Genomic DNA, 18,236 nt, shown 5'->3' on the forward strand with positions numbered 1-18,236 from the left:
AATGGATGTGCCGGGGCACTCCTAGTTTTTTCTATGCTGTTTCTAGTGCAGAGCAAGGCTTTTGAATTCACACGGCCTGATCTGTGCTGCTGGGGTATGATTGTTTATAGTAATTTTTATAAATAATCTTTTTTTGCCAACACATCATTAATAATCACACGAGGCTTTCATTGTTAGTGCTAAATACTCAGCGCTCAACAGAGGATGATTGAGCACCAAATATTTAAGAGCCATCCATAAAGTCGTAGTTGGATGAGAATAAACGAGGCCCAGAATCGATAATTAAGGTGTAATTAAGTCAAAGCAATTGATCATTAATCATTCCCTCCACTTTACTCCTCCTAGTGATCTGTATCTATCAAAATTTACTTCACTGGAACAGCTTGGGAGAAGCGCGTTGACATCAGCGCGTGGAGTTGAACGTCCATTATCATTGATCTAATGTCAACTCTGCCCCACACAAAGGAGACCGTTTGACAACAACGGCCCCGCCGTCGACGTCAGACGCCACCAACGGCCGTCCAAACTTCATCTTCCCAACTCTACCACAGAATTTTCCATATCCTCCTCCAATTTAGCATATAAATCATTTTTAAAAATATAATTTAATTTATTTTATAAGTTATTTATTAATAAAATTATTTTATTTTAAATTAAAATTTTTAAATTACTCTTAAAAGGTAAAAGAAATAAAAAAATAATATTATATAATCGACTTACTTTTTATTTAAAAGTTATGTTTAAAATTTTATTTATTTTCATTTTTTATATTTTTTTTATATTAATATTGATAAAATTAATAAAAATAATTTATAAATAAAATCAGAGGTACTAACGTCGATAGTTAATTGATCTCCTTTGCTCTCATTCATATGTGCATGCGTGTCCGCGCGCGTTTAATTAAATGTTATTTAAGTATTCTTTTCAGTTTTTAACTGACGCCTTTGAATTGTTTTAAAATTTCTATCTTACCATAAAATTTCAAGAAAACATCAATCGCCGTTATTCTCTTTATAAATTCATCTTTTTAATTTTTTAGAATTTTAAATGACGCATAGATTAAGATAGCGAGCTCAAAAGGGGCATCGTGTATGTTTAGATATGTTGATTTTTGGATTTCACCTGTATATTTACACTTACATATCATGACAGTCCAGTTTCCATACACTACCTAAATTATAATTATTAATATAAGTACAGTATTATAAGCATGTATAACATGAACTGTGAAAAAAAACTACTCTCTTCATTAAAAAATATATAAAATATTTTTAATTGAATCTTACCTTTTAATAAAATAATTAGTTACTTTTAAACTAATATCATCTTTTTATATTTACGTCAATTTAATAAGATTTCATTTTAAATTAAATATAAAGTGATATACGTTAAGAATATCTAAAAAATATTAATTATACTTTAAAATATTAAAAAATTAACATCAAATTTTTTTTAAAAAAAAAGAGCTTAGCATTTTTTGATGGATGGAATGTAATGAACATCCTATTAGTATGGCGTAAATCATTTTACCAGTATTTCTCATAAAATATCAAGCAACAACGCACAAACACACACTATCATAATTCAAAGTAATGATAATATTAAAAAACAACATGAGTATCAATTTAAATGCCCTGCTTACTAGAATAAATAAATATGGCATTGAGAGGAGCACGGTTCCGCTAAATTGAAAGCCTCTTGACCTCTATCAAAATCTCTCTCTCTCTGTTTTTCTCTGCAACAAATGAAGGACATTAAAGAGGGGCTTATTAAATCATCAAATACATCAATATAAAATGTGAAAAATTATCATTTAAAAGAATATGTTATTTTATAATTTAAAATCAATATACAGTCGATTCTGAATTTCTCATACTCCCAGCCCAGGTTAGGTAGCAGACTCACATCTAGTGCGCCGTAAAAATCAAACAAGGGTCTCACGCATGATAATAATACTTTTATTGACCTTGTTTTCGGTATACAGCATTCAGCAATGATCGATACAAGTTTATGAAAAATACCGTCCTCTTAATAGGAACTTCTTATCCTGATCACGCAAATGGAAAATGGTTAAAATTAGCAAAAAAATTGCCACAATATTTTAAATTGATCCTATATATGTTTTAGTCGTCAGCTTTTAATTTAAAGTCAAAAAGTCAAATATACATCACCAAAACAAGGGAACATGATAATTATAAAGGAGATATTAAAAACAATAAGCGTTTCATAAAATAACTTTTGTAAACATGCATGAATGATAGAATTAAATCTTGAAAGATATTTTATAAATTTTTATAGTAAATAGGGTTGGATGAAGTATAATCCAAGTAATATGCTATTTTCAATTAAATTTTAAATAAAATATATTTTTTATTTAAAAATATAAATTATGTTTTAAAGAGTTAAATGTTAAAAAATATAAAGTATTTTTAATATTTTAAAAAATAATTAATGTATTTTTTAAAAGCACTTTTAATAAATAAGTCATTTTATTTTTATTTAAAATAAAATATTTTATTGAATAAAGGTAAATATAAAATGATGATTTTAATTTAAATATAAATAATTATTTTATTAAAAGATAAATTTTAATTAAAAATGGTTTTTATTTTTTTAACGAAGAAAGTAGTTTTACTTATCATTACTAATACTGTTAAACGAAAATAAAATACCAGAACCAGAGGATTTTTTTTTTTTTTTTGTTTTTTTGGGGGTAAATGAACCGACGGAATTTTTCGTTAGAGGAGGGGAGCGAAAAAGAGGTGAAACTGAGCGGACACATACCCCACAACCATCCTGAACTGTCAATACCAGCTGTATCTGGGCCCCGCACCATGTGATTGGACACGTGTTACCACTTTCAATCCCCCACGCGGGCCCCTCCCACATTGGACGCTGTGTCCCCCCGCCTCTCGTACTGGGCATCTGCCTGCTTGTGCCTGTCGTTCTCATCTATTATACAAGTATTATTTCTCATATTATATAGGAGCCTACTCCATAATATAATACTATAGTTATTATAAAAATATATTGCTGATGATGGGACCATGAGTGCCACGTATACATTGATTTCATATCAATGCTCCCTTCAGTCCATTTACAAGACAAATTCTATTAAAATTATTTAATTTTACTTATAAGTTATTGTATAACTTTTTAAATAATATTTAAAAAATATTTTAAAAAATATTTTTTTATAGAAGATAAAAAATAATATGACATTATCTTTTGAATTTATTATGTAAGAGCATATTTAAAATTTATATACTATTATTCTTTTTATTTTTTTACATTGATATTGATAGAGTTGATAGAAGTGATTTATAAAGAAAATTAAAGGAGTACTAAATAATATGGAAAAGATAAATATAATAAATAAAATTTTCCTATTCATATAAAACACATAACATGAGAAAGATAAATAAAATACAATGATCAAGTAATTCATTGACATTGTGCTAATAAATATCTTCAAATAAAAATTTTTTAAACTTTTTTTTTGAGTTGAAATTAAAAATAAAGGCAAAAAAATTGGAGAGATTAATTTGTTGTTGACCTCATAAGTATGAAAATAAATAATACTTAATCAAAATTAATGAAAAAGTGTTGGATGATTCATTTTTTGTAATAAAGTTATCTAGCACTTCTCAAAAAAATATTTAATTAAATTAAAGTTATCTAGCACTTTTCCAAAAATAATTTATGACTAAATTTACATCTTCACACATGTTAACGTGAAATGCCCGTAGAATGCCACATGTTATTATGGAACTCATATAATATCTGTCAATTAAAGTTAACGGCATGTTATTGAATACTTTATTTTTAAAAGTTCAAAATTTATTTCACATTGCTTAGTAATTTAGGTTGGCAGACGTTTTTAGAAAACTAGTTCAGATCTAAATTTGCTACTTTACCTATTTATGTTTGGTTCAATATCTTGGTAATAAAAGCACGCCTGTGAATTCAATATACGATGAATGATCATGAGGCCAGTATAGCAGGAAGGTAAGGCCCTTCTCGCAAAAGGATGAGGGAAATGGAGATAGAAGAGTCGTCAGGATTGAAGCCAACAATCGTGAGAGTAAATCATGGGAATGAATGCCTGGGGAAAAAAAAAAAAATCTCACCCACCACTGTGCACATTTGTTTATTTTATTAATGTTTATAATTTATTCAGGGAAAAATCGCTAACAAAGACCTCAACACAAATTTATTCACTCGTGAAAACTTGTGACATATTTTAGAAGAACAGAGACGAATCAAAGGGGGCAAGGAGGGGCTTTTCCCCCATACATGTCACCACACTGGCATAGTAAAAGGTTTTTATTTTTTTTTTCTTTGTGAAATAGTCGAACTGGATTTTGGCCCCTCATTTTTTATTTTATTTTCAGTGTGGTCCCCAACCATGAAATTCTAGATCTGTCCTTGCAAAAGAAGGTCGTATGTTATCAATATTTTACTCAAGGCTATTCATCGTCAATATCTTACGAGGTTTTCTGTCATCGATAATTTTGATGTCAATATATGTCAAATAAAGTCACTCAATGCCAATATATCAAATAAGGTTTTTCAGTGTTAGCACTTAGCACGTCAAGATCTTTATAAAAACAAAGTGTTCCACGATATCAAACACCCTTCAAGGAAATTTAATCTAACTTCCATATATTCAAACACAATTACATGTCTTAAAAATTATGCTTGATATCAAATTTTTATATTGCAATTTTAAGGATATGTAAATTGCCTATTTTCAGGATTGAAGTGCTTGGCCTTTGTGGTTTTGTTGTCGCCTCTACAGCAAATAATGAAGGAAAAATCAGTGCAAAACAAAGGATGAAGGGCATGAAGAATAACCAGCAAATCGCAAACACGAAGAAGGAGGAAGAAGAAGAAGAAATACCTCGGCCATGAAGAAGAAGAAGAAGCAGACACAACGGCAGCGAGCAAGCGGCAGATCTGAGATGAGAGAGGAAGAACCGGAAACAATACGAGCTGAAGACTCAAGACTCACGATGTACCTTCTTCACTCCCTCTCCCACCGTCTTCAAAACCAATACCTCACCTTATTCTCCTTTGTCGCCGTCGAAATCACGACGACCCATCATCGCTGTCAGAATCATGGAGCTGCAGCCAAACAATGGGGAGCAGAGCGGATCCGTAAGAGGTGAGGGAAGGGTACAGGATTGGGTTAAGGGCCCTCAGGTCTTTTGCTCGTTTTATTTTATTGACACCAGAAGACCCATGTCCTTCGTTAAATTTCAAGTCCTTCTGAGCAATAAATATTATGCTTAAGTCCTTTTAAGCAATTTTATTTTTATTTATATCTCTCTTTTTCCCCTCCTTTTATCACATCAAGCGTTATTCAGTAAAATATTTTAATTTTTCTTATTCATACCGGATATTGCCTTTACATTTTCATATCCATATTCATGCTTGTTTCCACTTTTTAGAATCCTTTACTCCAGATGAAATCGGGCTGGAGGATAGTGTTTATTTATTTACACTTTGTTGAATTAATTACAATTAATTCATTTTTGCGTAATGCACAAAATAAAATTATATTGTTCGTTTATGAAGCTAAGCTGGATGTAAAATTTATATAGTACAGTGATATATTGATTGATATGCAATAACGCTGAAAAGTGTGAAATTCAACTTCCATTAATTCGTTGGCTAATTTTTTTTTTTAAATCCGTTAATCGGGCATGTAAACATAGTATGCTTGTTGCCTGTTATGTGGACAGTGGAGACAATTTTGAAATTCGGATAATCATAATTCTTCCAAACTATTATTACCTTTGTATAATTGTATTAAAATGATAAGACTGTATTGCTAATTATGAATAAATTTTTTTAATCTATTAAAAAAGAATTTAACATTTTGATGTTTTATTCGAGCGTATTAAATCCATGATTTCCAATTAATTTGCTTAATCTCTTTTACTATCATGCACAAAAAAAAAATTAAAATCTCAAAATGAAAAAAAACTTGTACATTTTAAGGGTCAATCATGCATCATGTTAAATTTTGAGATTTGAATCGACCCAAATGATGAAATTGTCAAACCGACACCCGATGTAAAAAAGATTTAATTATTTAACCTATTCTAATAGTCAACTTGAGTTAATCTGCTGTGATTTGGACAGGTTTTGAAAACCTTGAACTCAAAATCAAATGGTGAAATTATTAAATCGACACCTCATGTAAAAAAGATTTAACTATTTAACCTATTTTAATAGTCAACTTGAGTTAATCTGCTATGATTCGGGCAAGTTTTGAAAATTTTGAACTCAAAACTAGCTTGATCATTTTGAGCCATCTTTTTTTATATTTTTTTTATAAGAATCTTTTTATATTTTTACTCTTATTTCACTAATAAAATTTTTTATTCAATTTTAAAATATTAATGTCAACTTACTTTTGAATTATTATAATAAAATCTTGAGTGCAAGATTTTTTTTTAGGCATTATATGAACAAATATGTAGAGAAAATTAAAAATTCATTTACTTTAAACAAATAAATAATATAAATAAAAAAATATACATATAAAAAAAGAAAAAATTTAAAATTAAAATGTTATAACTAAACAACGTAACTCTGAACTAAAAATGATACTATCAATACTTTTAATATTATACACACACACATATATATATATATTATTTTTTATTTAATTATTATGATATAGATTCAACCATCCATCGATATAACTAATTAAACCACAATAACTACAACTTGCTAATTTTTTTCTGATTCATGGTTCAGCCTCAACTTTTAAAACACTGCATCATATAATAATAAATTACATGTGCTTGGCCACTTTGCCTGGCAGTAAAATGTGGGGAAAAGAACCGAAGTATTGGGGAAAGTAGTATATATACACAGATAAAGACATGTTTTGTGCACAGATAGGTCAAATATCGGATGCCCTGCTCAACAAGTCATTGTTTTTCTTAGTAATAATAACAATTATATATACACTACACATGCAGGTTATAGCCATAGCTTAGAATTTAAAAACCTGCCCCGTCGAATGATTAATGGCAAAGAGACCAAGTTCTAGGAATGTGATTGGGTTCAATGAATATGTTTAATAACTAGAAAATACTCAATTAATGAAAAGTATTCTTATTTACTCCCAACATATGATTTTAACAACAAGAGAACCTCAAACCTTACACTCACCCCCCCTTTTCTTTGAACAAATGATACCTGCAAAACCATTTTTTTTTTTAAAAAAGGATGCTCAGAAAAGTTGGTTGATATTTCCAACGGCTATTACCGCGTCTATAATTCTATATATGGTAATTTGGACAGTGAAGTACAAAAAAAATGTTTTCCAAAAGTCTCCGGCAACTAAAATATTTACCTGAATGCGCATACGGGAGGGATTTGCTCGCAAAAAAAGGAAAAAAAAAATAAATAAAATAAAATTAAAGAAAAGGTTAGCTGTCATCATATGATAATTTATTATTTTAATCTAATTAGTGGAACTATTTAGCATGCAATGATATTGAAAAATTCAGATTCGAGATTGTCAAGTATAAACTGAAGACAACATTTTTCCAACATAAGTTTTACTATCTGTGTGTTTTGAATAAATATACCTTGCAGGATGTAGTTTTATGAAAATTTCCGTTTTCTTCAAACGCTTCTACCTCATTTTTGCTTATCTGTGCAGCTAGAGTTTCGGAGGAAAAGGAATACATATTACCCATTGAAATCATTATGTACATATTGATTTCCTAAACAATAATTTTATCTGATTACTTATACACGCAAAATATACATGATCACATATAAAATTTCAGTATATTTTGAAATCACTGTGAAGAACATTTGCCCTCAATTTCACTACATGATTGTTTCGGACAACGGGTGTCATTGTGCGGCTACCATGTCCATGTTAAAGGATTTTAGTTTACGGCAAAATAAAAACTATTCCTGAAAAAGAATTTTTATAACAGTCACACCCCCCCGAGCCCACTGTTGCGAGTGGTGGACTGGGCCGTGCCACCTCACGGCAACCAAGCCTGCTTTCCCCATGGTAGTTCATGGGTTATTCCCCGCACCCACTGTGCTAAGGGAGCCTTCCTAGGTTCGATCCTCCAACCTCTCCTACATAGCGAAGTTGAGGCTGAACCTGGTACCATTGAGTCAACTTTATGTTGAATAAATATGATTTTTGAGGTTGTCAGTAGTATAATAAATGTTTTAGAGTATAAATTTATTGATGATCTTTGAATCTGTGGCTTATGGATCAAATTCTAAACTAGATCTGAAAATATATGTTGATTTATTAAGGTTTAGATGATTATTTGGGATGAGAAATGAATTATTATGGTTATAGGATTATGATTCTAAGCTAGAGACTTAATTTTTAATTTTTGGGTATTTTAGGTACGAATTTATGAAATAAAAAGAAAATTTTGATAATAGAAATTAGTTTAGAAGTTAATTTTTTTAGATTATTAATGTTTATTGATAATTAAAAGAGAATTTAAAAATTTTACTTAATAGTATTAACTCTAAATTTGTATTAAGATTGAGATTAGAAATTATGTTATATTTTTAATTCTATTATTAGAATTATTTTATTAGTTTCAAAAATTGAAACTAATATTTATAAATAATATGTTATTTGTAGATTATATTACTGGTGAAAATTGTGGTGAGAGAGAAATTTTAATGAATAATTTATTGAAAAAGCCACGAGGTAACCATGCTTTTAATTTATGATTAGTGTTACTTCATGTTAATTGGGTGATTATTGAGAAAATTATGAATTTTTTTTACATTGTATATTGTGCAATATTATTATAAATTTGTTTGATTATTGTGGGAGGTGTTGGGAGACTTGCTATTGTTGTTGTATTTATGTGTCACGTGGTACGCCCCTATTGGAGCTCAATAGGTGGCTTGTAAGGGCTCGGGCTAATCTACCTTTGGTCGGGTAATTTAGCACCGAGTGAGGGTTACGGTTCGATGTTAATGGAGGGATATAAGGATGGTTGTTTGTGTGTATTGTAATATTTTTTATATTTATTGGAATTATATTATTTTTAATTCTCACTTAATAAGCACACACTTAACTGTTTGTATACACTATCATAAATTGGCTTTGATTATTGGAACTTTTGAGTCTCATTATGTGATTAACAATTTTTAGGAGAAGAGCCACGAGTGACACGTGGAGGAGTCCCAGAGGCTTAGTGGTATAAATCCACTGTCTCTTTTGGGTATTTAATTTATGATTTATAATGTGTTATATTGCCAATATTAGGACTTTTTTGTTTATTGTCAATTATATGAATATATAAATGTAATCATGCCTTTCAAACTATTTCTATTTTTGGTACAATTTGGATGACTGTAATTTTAATATTTGGTTTACTTTGGATTGGTTAAAATGGCATGATTATAAGGTCAAATAACTGGCTTGTGTTGAAAATTGACTAAATTGTTTATTTTACTTGTTGGGAGTATAAGGATGGACAAATGTAATTTAATTTACTTGTTGGGAGTATAAGGATGGACAAATGTGATTTAGCGTGACATGTGGGAGGTAAAAATTTATATGAAATGTTATATTGTGCGAGTTGAAGCCAATTATAAAATATTTTATATTGAAATTATTGATATAAAAAAATGTGTTGGGTGACTGTAACCCAACTATGGTTGAATTAAATTATTTTTTTTAAAAAAATTTGGTGTGTTACAATTTTTCCCTGATTTAATATCTGAAACCGACAAAACAAAATGCATTATTTTTCACCAGCCAGATTGAATCTAGCATAAGGGATTAGTCTTCGATGGCGTAAATAATCAAAATTCAAATTCCGTTAACAGATAAGCTTTTATTTCGAACACAACCATTTCCAATAAAAAGACACTTGTATACAATAAAAGATATTATTTTTCAGTTTGTCTCAATACCCTCAATAGCTATAACATTAACTAGACGGCAATATGCCGTATAAATGATGATCAGACTACGAAACTTGGTGTGTGTGTGTGTGTGTGTGTGATACCATACATTCGTATTCAATATTGAATTAAATAATTAAACAATAATAATAAAGTTGGTAGTTAGATATTTTTAAACTGGCAAATTTTTTGTTAGTTAGTTAGTTAGTTAGTTAGTTATTTTTTTTTTTGCAATTCATGCAAGAAAGCACTGTACAAACGCCACCAGAATGGAGCGATAGCATTCAAAATTAATCAATCGACGAAGTAAGAAAGTTACGGTGAAAAATAATTGAAATTTAAAACAGACAGACTGGGCTGGCATTTCTTGACAGATCGTCGATAACTGATCGCGGTATTAATTTCTTTTCTAGCACATAATACTTAGTCTCGTGTATATCACAGACGTCAGGCAGGATTAAATTCCTTTTAACAAATAAAACCTTGATCTAATGACAAATTAAAAGGATAATCGTATGGATATTGTTTAAATTAAAGTCAAAATCATATTACATCTCAAAGACTCGTCATTGGAAATAATCAAGTCTTAAATTTTGTAGTAATCAAAGTATTATATTGTTGATTTCATCCTCCCATGCATTGAGGATAGTATATAAATATAATTATTTATCTCTCTATCCCAAATTATAAAACACTTTTAGATAAAATTTCACATACCAATAAATCTCATTAAATACACTTAACAACCTTATCTTTTTCAAATAAAAATATAAACTTTTAAAAATGTCCATCATTTAATATATTGAAAATAGAAGAGAAAAAAATTAATTATAGAGAAAAAAAGGATAATATGAGAATTGATACATTTAATGAAACATTAATCTACTTAAAGTGTCTTATATTTTTTTATAAAAAACTCTTTAAAAAGTATTATATAATTTAAAATGGAGGGAACATTAATTTCTTTTGGAAAAAGTGATGTATTGTTGGTGTTTGATGTAAGAGGTGGCATTAACAATTTGGACAAGTGAAAGCAGCCATGCATATGCATGCTCGATTGCTCGTTATTAAAATAAAAAATTAAAATGAAAACTCGTGCAATAAGAGAGAGGCTGATTGGTTATAATATATTCCTCCGTTTAAAAATATAAAATATTTTTTAAAAAATTGAGTGTTAAAAATGTAAAAAATTAATTTTTTGATGTGATCATTATTTTTTTTAAAAGTGTCCCTATTAATAATGATTTTATATTTATTATAAGATGTTTAATAAGAATGAATATAAAAACGTAAAGTTAGTTTAAAAGTAAGTAATAATTTTATTAAAAATTAAATTTAATTAAAAATATTTTGTATTTTTAAATGAAAGAAATACTATATACTAATTTTGTTGCTTACGGGCGTTATTAGCGATACTTCACCATGTGATAGGGCCAGAAATTAACGGAGGTTAGTCGCTTATCAATCATTCACAGTCGCACATATTCTTTTGTCCAAGGATCCTTCTATAAGTTTTACACGGATAATTGATTATTCTCGTCTGAGATGACAAATAAAATTTAGTAAATCATAATTTTAAAACATACAATAACTTGAACACTAATTTCTGGCCTTTATCTTTTTGATAATTACAGGCGTATTGTTACTTTATAATACCCTTTTCACCTTTATTTTTAACTTGTTTTCTCAATTTATTTATAATTTTAAACATGAAAACATAAATTAAATTATTTTCAAAACATTTCAATATTAACACTATTCAATCATTATAAAAAGTACAGGTGACTATTTATAAGTGATATGGATTTTTCAAAGGTCTCTAATTTCCATAAGTCATTCTGTCTTATTAAAAAAATCACACATGCATGTCTTTGAGATATATATTTTTTAAATATTAAATAAAGCACTACTTTATATTTGGAAAAAAATGAATTAAAAATAATTTATTGAAAACCCCCAGAACCGCTTTAAGCAATCCACAAAGAGTTTTAACTTTTAGACATAGGAAAATAAATAATAAAATTTAAATAAAGTGTAAAAATTTAAAATTATATTTTTTTTATACATTAGTTATATATTTTTAGTGTTTGATGTTGGCATAAAATTCAAATTTTGTAGGGGTTCTAGAATCGCTACAGCCTCCTCCTGTCGAGATATTTCAAATTAATTTTCCAAATTATGTGCCTTCTTTGGTAGTGCTTTATTTGCGGCGGTTCAGAAATAGTTATATCAATTGTAGTGATTTGACTTTTGCAACGGCAATTTTGGAAACTATTATTATAGCGCTTGGAGCGATTAAAGTAATATTTTTAAAATTAAATTGAATATTTAATTAAAAAGATATGTAGTTCAGGATTCACATAATTCAATTAAGTTATATTAATGATCGAATCAATGATATAAAAATTAAATTAAAAATAATATATATATATATATATATTATAATTTAAGTATAAGAAATAAATATGAAATTACTATTTAACTTAAAAATAAAACTAAATATTTTAAATTTATAATAACTTAATAAGCTAAATGATATAATATAATATCAAATGATTTAAAAAATTGATCATTTTTTGAGAAAATTTGAACAGTTAGTTTTTGAAAACCAAAATTGGTTCTTGGTTTGATTTCAATTCCCAATCCAATCGCAGGTTCAAAGTGGCCAAATCTGACTCACCTCTCCAAATAGTTTTTTTAACTTGATCGAACCGTTAACCTAACCGACGATCTGACCGTCTAATTTAATTTAGTTTTTAAATCACTAGATTAAAGTCACTACAAATGTGAGTTTAAAACCTCTATAAAATGTTTTTATTTTATTGTGCGTCTACTGTTTTTTTTATATACGCACCCGCTTAAAACATGTTTAAAAATGCAGGAGAACATATTAATATTGAAAATCCAATATCAAATGAGTGAAAATGTTTAGATATGTAGCATGGTGATTCAAAAGAACAATTAAGGATAATCGAAAATAAAACGTGGGTGACGTTGATCTAGGATTGGACAATGACTGTTGAATGTTTGATCGCAGCAATGAGGAAGTAATTTGCTGCGTTATAGATTGGCTAGCTAGCTAACAAAGCTTGTTGCCTGGAAGTTGATTATCTGGTCCTGGAGAAGCAATCAATGGTTGTGATCATTGATGAAACCATGATTATGTATCAAATAATAAGTAGCCTGTCACAAAAAAAAAAAAAAACACATTTCAGTCAATTTTTATTTTTTGTTTTGAATTATTTGGTATTTTTCAGACAAAAAATGTTACCCGCGAAATAATTAATAATAATTCTACATTCATCTTAAAATTATAAAATACTTTTGAAAAAAATGTGAGATCTTATAAGACACTTTGAAAAAAAAGTTTTAATAATAATATATTTTTTTATATCACCTATCTACTCTTTTCATGTATATTTTCTTTCCTTAATGTTCTGTAACAAATGAAGCGTTAAATGAAGGCATTTTGAAAAGTTTGTAATTTTGTTTTGAAAAAGTTGAACTGTAAAATGTATTTAATAAAATTTATTAATGTGTTATTTTATTTAAAAATACGTTATAATTTAGAAATGAGAAAGTATTAATAATATTAGAAGAACACATAATCATGTAATTCTTTCTTCTTTCAAAATCATAATCATTTTACTAATTGTTATTCTGATCTTTTTGCCTCTAGAGGTGTGCAGTACATGGAAGATGTGTTGAAGTATGTTGATTGTTTAGTGACTAATGAGGATAATCTACTGCTAGAAAGAAGTGTTATTGTGGAAGAGATAAGGATGGCGGTGTTTCAATTGGGTGGTCACAAAGCTCCTGGACTTGATGGTTTTTCTGGGGCCTTTTATCATTCTGCTTGGCAGGAGGTTAGTTTTGAAGTTATTACTATGGTGCAAGCTTTTTTTTAATAATCATGCTGGTCTAGATAGTATTAATAGTACAAATGTGGTTCTAATCCCAGAAGTTGAAAATGCTAAATATGTGAGTCAATTTAGGCTAACAGGACTATGTAATTTTGGATACAAATTTATTTCCAAGATTTTGGCTACTAGATTGAGGGGGATGCTGGCTAGAATTGTTACTCATAATCAAAGGGCATTTGTTTGGTGGTAGATTGATCCAAGATAACTTGATTATTGCTCATAAAGCTTTCCACTATTTGTAAGAACAAAAATAAAGGAAATAAAGTGGAAATGGCTGTGAAAATTGATCTGCAGAAGGCCTACGATAGGTTAGAGTGGAATTTTATTGAAGAAGTGATGTGTAAGATGGGGTTTGATGATAAGTGGATAAGGTGGGTGATGAGTGTGTGAGATTTGTCAGTCTCAATCTGTTAGTGGCTGGAAAGAAAATTGCAAATATTGATATGAAGAGAGGTGTGAGGCAAGGAGATCCTTTATCTCATTATCCCTTTATTATTGCTGTAGATGTTCTGTCAAGGATGATTCAGTGGCATGTTGATTGTGATAAGCTTAAAGGTATTAAATTGGCTCATAATTGTCCAATTTTATTGCATTGTTTATTTGTAGATGATGCGTTATTTTCCTTAAATGCCTTTAAGAAGAATTGCAGTACTTTAAAACAAATTCTAGATACTTGTGCTTTGGCACAAGCTGTTACTTTTGAAAGGTCTTGTCTATTCTTTTCTCATAATGTGTCTGATGAGTTGAAAGTTGTTGTTTATGAGGCTTTGGGAATTAAGCCAACTGATGACCCAGGGAAATACTTAAGTTTACCTATGATATGGGGTAAATCTAAATCTGAAGCATTGACCTTTGTGGAGGACAAGATGAGTTTGAGGTTGCAAGGATGGAAGAGTAGATTGTTATCTTTTGCAGGGAGAGAGGTAATGGTAAAGGCTGTGGCCAATGCAGTTCCAATTTTCCCTATGACTTGTTTTAAATTCTCTAGAAAGATATGTACTGAATTGGAGAGTATGGTTTCTAAATTTTGGTGGGGCCAGAAAGGGAGGAAGGGAGAATTCATTGGAAGGCTTGGAGTATGTTGTGTAAGCCTAAAGCTGAAGGGGGAGTTGGGTTTAGGGATTTTGAAACTTTTAATAAAGCTCTTCTAGAAAAAACGGTTTGGAGGTTATTACAAAATCCTAATGAGTATTGGTGCAAGATTTTGGAAGGGATTTATTTTCCCACAAAAGAGCTCATACATGCTAAGAGGGGTAGTAAGGCATCTTGGACTTGGTCAAGTATTTTGGAAGGAAGAAGTCTATTCACTAATGAGTTGTGTTGGAAAATTTCCAATGGTTCGTAGGTTAAGATGTTTTGTGACAAATGGCTTCCTGCTCAAGACTTTAAATTGAGTTAAAGGGATCTGCCGGATGACGTGAAGGAGTTGAAGGTTAGTGAACTTATAAGTAATTGTGCTTGGGATCTGTCTGGGAATGTGAGTCGGTTAAGTATGGAAGAGCAAGAGTTGATTCAGAGGGTTTGGGTTCCAAATTCAGGTGGGGATGACAGATATGTTTGGTTAGGTAGTAGGGATGGGGAGTATTTTGTCAAATGTGGGTATAGGGTGGTGTTGGAGAACCTGAATGCTGGATTGATTAAGGATCTGAGTATCTCATATAAACCTTCTGGTATATTGTGGAAAGCTATTTGAAACATTAAGTTGCCTCCTAAAGTTGCTCATTTCTTATGGAGGGTAGCTAATGGAGCTGTAACTACTAAAGAGGCTCTTTTTAAGAGGAAATGTGATAGTGGTCCTATTTGTTTACTACGTAACAATCATGCTGAGACTGTTGAGCATCTATTATTTTTGTGTCCTTGGGTGAAATAGGCCTGGTTTGGCTTTCCTTTATCTCCGAGAGTTGGAAAATGGAATGTTACAAGACTTGATAATTGGCTGGAAGCTTGGTTTTTGTCTGTTAAAGAAACTAATGATTATGTGGTTGCTATGATTGCGGCGATTTGTTGGTCAATCTGGAAATCTAGATGTTGCTCTGTTTTTGAACATGTGGATATTCATGTGGATTGGTGCTTGTGTGGGACTTTGCGTATGGTAGATGAACGGTGGCAGAATTTGGACAGACAAAAGAAAATGACAATAAATTCTCAAGGTGTGGAGAGAGCAATAAAGTGGGGTTTGCCTGAGGTTGGGAGTGTGAAGATCAATGTAGATGAGGCTTATTGCTCTAAGAATAAGAAGGCAGCGATTGGGTTGATTGCAAGAAGTGATATTGGGCAGTTTTTGGGGGGTGCTGGTAGGATGGTTGAGGCTGAATCTGCATTTATGTCTGAAAGCTTAGCTCTTCTTGAGGCTTTGCATATGAAAGATTTATTTTGTGATGGGAAGGTGAATATAGAGATTGATTGTCAGGTTTTATTTAGCAAGGTAAAGGCTTTGGAAGTGAAGGGATGTGAGTGGTGGTGTTTTGATGTGGTATAGGAATGTATTGAGCTTATCAGGTACGATGGTGCTTGTCCGATCAGTTTGGTTGCTCAAAAGGGCAATGCTGTTGCACATTGGATTGCAGCTGGTGTGATAAGGGGTATGGTACTACAAGGATGGCTCTTTGAGCCACCATCTCCTCTGGTTGCTGTTCTGGCCAAGGATCTGAGTAGCAATAATATAATGTTGAATCTTAAAAGAAGAAAGGAATTGGCTGAGTTTTTCTGGCGTTGTGTTCGTTGTTTTGTTTTTTTTTGGTTTGTTGCTTTCTGTTTTTCATAGGTTGTACTATAGGTTTCACCGCTTTCTTTATTAGTGAGTGTAATTGATTTTTTGATATTAATAGAATTGACAGTTTTTTGGTTCAGAAGAACACATGGAGTAGTTTAGCAACAATAAACCCAAAAGAGAAAAAAAGTGGATAAACTCTGCCACAAACGATCAAGTGGCAGGAACGTTGATGTGTCCAAATTAGAGAGGTTGCATTGAAAGGGGATATAATTGTTGTTTACGGATGCACGCATTTTTGTAATTGGAACAAAACAAATAATGAAAAGGGTTAAACATATTTCATTTTAATAAAGATGCTTAATTATTTGTCGTCCTTTGTTCTGTAGGCGTATCCTCGGCACATCACATTAAATTAAGACGTTCAACCTTCAAACCTTTCCCGCAATTCAAGTTCAAACCCACCCAAAATCACCCCATCTGCATCACAAGCAGCTACCAAAACGGTGAGCCCTAATTAAGACAGACCAACTCAAAAATTCGACATTTTTTTCCCAGCACCCTTTATGTCTCAATATGAAAGATTTACGCGAGGATTGAACAGGAGGGATGGCTGGCTAGCTTTTACGTCCATATTAGTTGTATTGAAGAATGAAGAGCATCCATAAATTTAAATCACCGAGTGTGGTTTGAGGAGAGGGATGCCACCTGGTCAACAATAATCTGCAAATGATTCCGAACCTCAACATTCCATAAATAGAAGCTGGTCAGTTTTGACCGTAAAGTATTCCGGAAATAACAAATTTATATTAATTAAACACTGATTGGTAACTTCGTACCAAAGAGTATGGCGAACTTGTTTTTTTTTAATATTATATTTATACACATGCACAAGCACAGAAGCACTGTCCATAAAATTTTACGTGGAAATATACAGAATGGCTGAAAATGAAAAATCATTAAATCCTGTGGATCACGGAGGAAAAACACGCGAAAGCATAAAAAAAATAGGAAGACCGTAACTGTGCGTAGGAAGCATGCAGGAAGAAGGTAATTGATGTTGATTAATGCGAAAGTAAGCTAATTAATTAGCACGTGATGAAAGCAACAAATGAATTATTATAGATTGTATGAAGCACGTAAGTAGGAGTATACCTGTGTGTGAGTCGCACGTGGAACTTGTAGGGGATCGGATGAGGATGAGGCTACAGACGAGGGAGAGGATGATAAGTAAAAGAGTTAGATGCAGAGTTTACTTGGTAATGAAGAGCGAGGCGAGATTAATGCATTTGAAAGAAAGCAACGTAGCACTTGAAAGTTGAGATCACTCAATCATTTTCCTGAGAAAGCAAAGCGGAGCTTTCCCGGAAAGTAAAAAGGTTCATGCACTCGTACCCAGGCTCGATCCCACCACCTCATGAGCCCGGCCCCCTCATCATTTCACCTTCAGTTTGTTGTCTCCGGATAATGCCCGACTGTGGTTAATTCTTTACACAATTACTGCCCAACCAACACATTCATTATGATGTGTGCCCATGAATGTTATATTTGTAGCTAATTAAGCACCAACAAAATTATTGATAGGAATATGGTCATATATATGGAAATATCAATCTATGGATAAATATAGTGTAGTACGTACGTAGTGGGGGATCAACCCAGCATATGGT

The 18,236-nt window shown here is 30.9% G+C and overlaps 1 long non-coding RNA gene across 1 annotated transcript; it reads right to left on the reverse strand.

Annotated features, from left to right (window-relative positions):
• Positions 1-4,644: 4,644 nt before the first annotated feature.
• Positions 4,645-5,205, reverse strand: LOC129310368 (uncharacterized). The gene is made up of 2 exons (XR_008593101.1): positions 4,904-5,205; positions 4,645-4,795 (listed from the first exon to the last, which is right to left on the reverse strand). It is a non-coding gene; the product is annotated as an uncharacterized LOC129310368 (long non-coding RNA).
• Between the last annotated feature and the right edge of the window lie 13,031 nt (positions 5,206-18,236).

Source organism: Prosopis cineraria, unplaced genomic scaffold (genome assembly GCF_029017545.1).
Source record: "Prosopis cineraria cultivar Desert tree isolate PC_DT_omini unplaced genomic scaffold, ASM2901754v1 PC5, whole genome shotgun sequence".
Lineage (NCBI taxonomy): Eukaryota > Viridiplantae > Streptophyta > Magnoliopsida > Fabales > Fabaceae > Prosopis > Prosopis cineraria.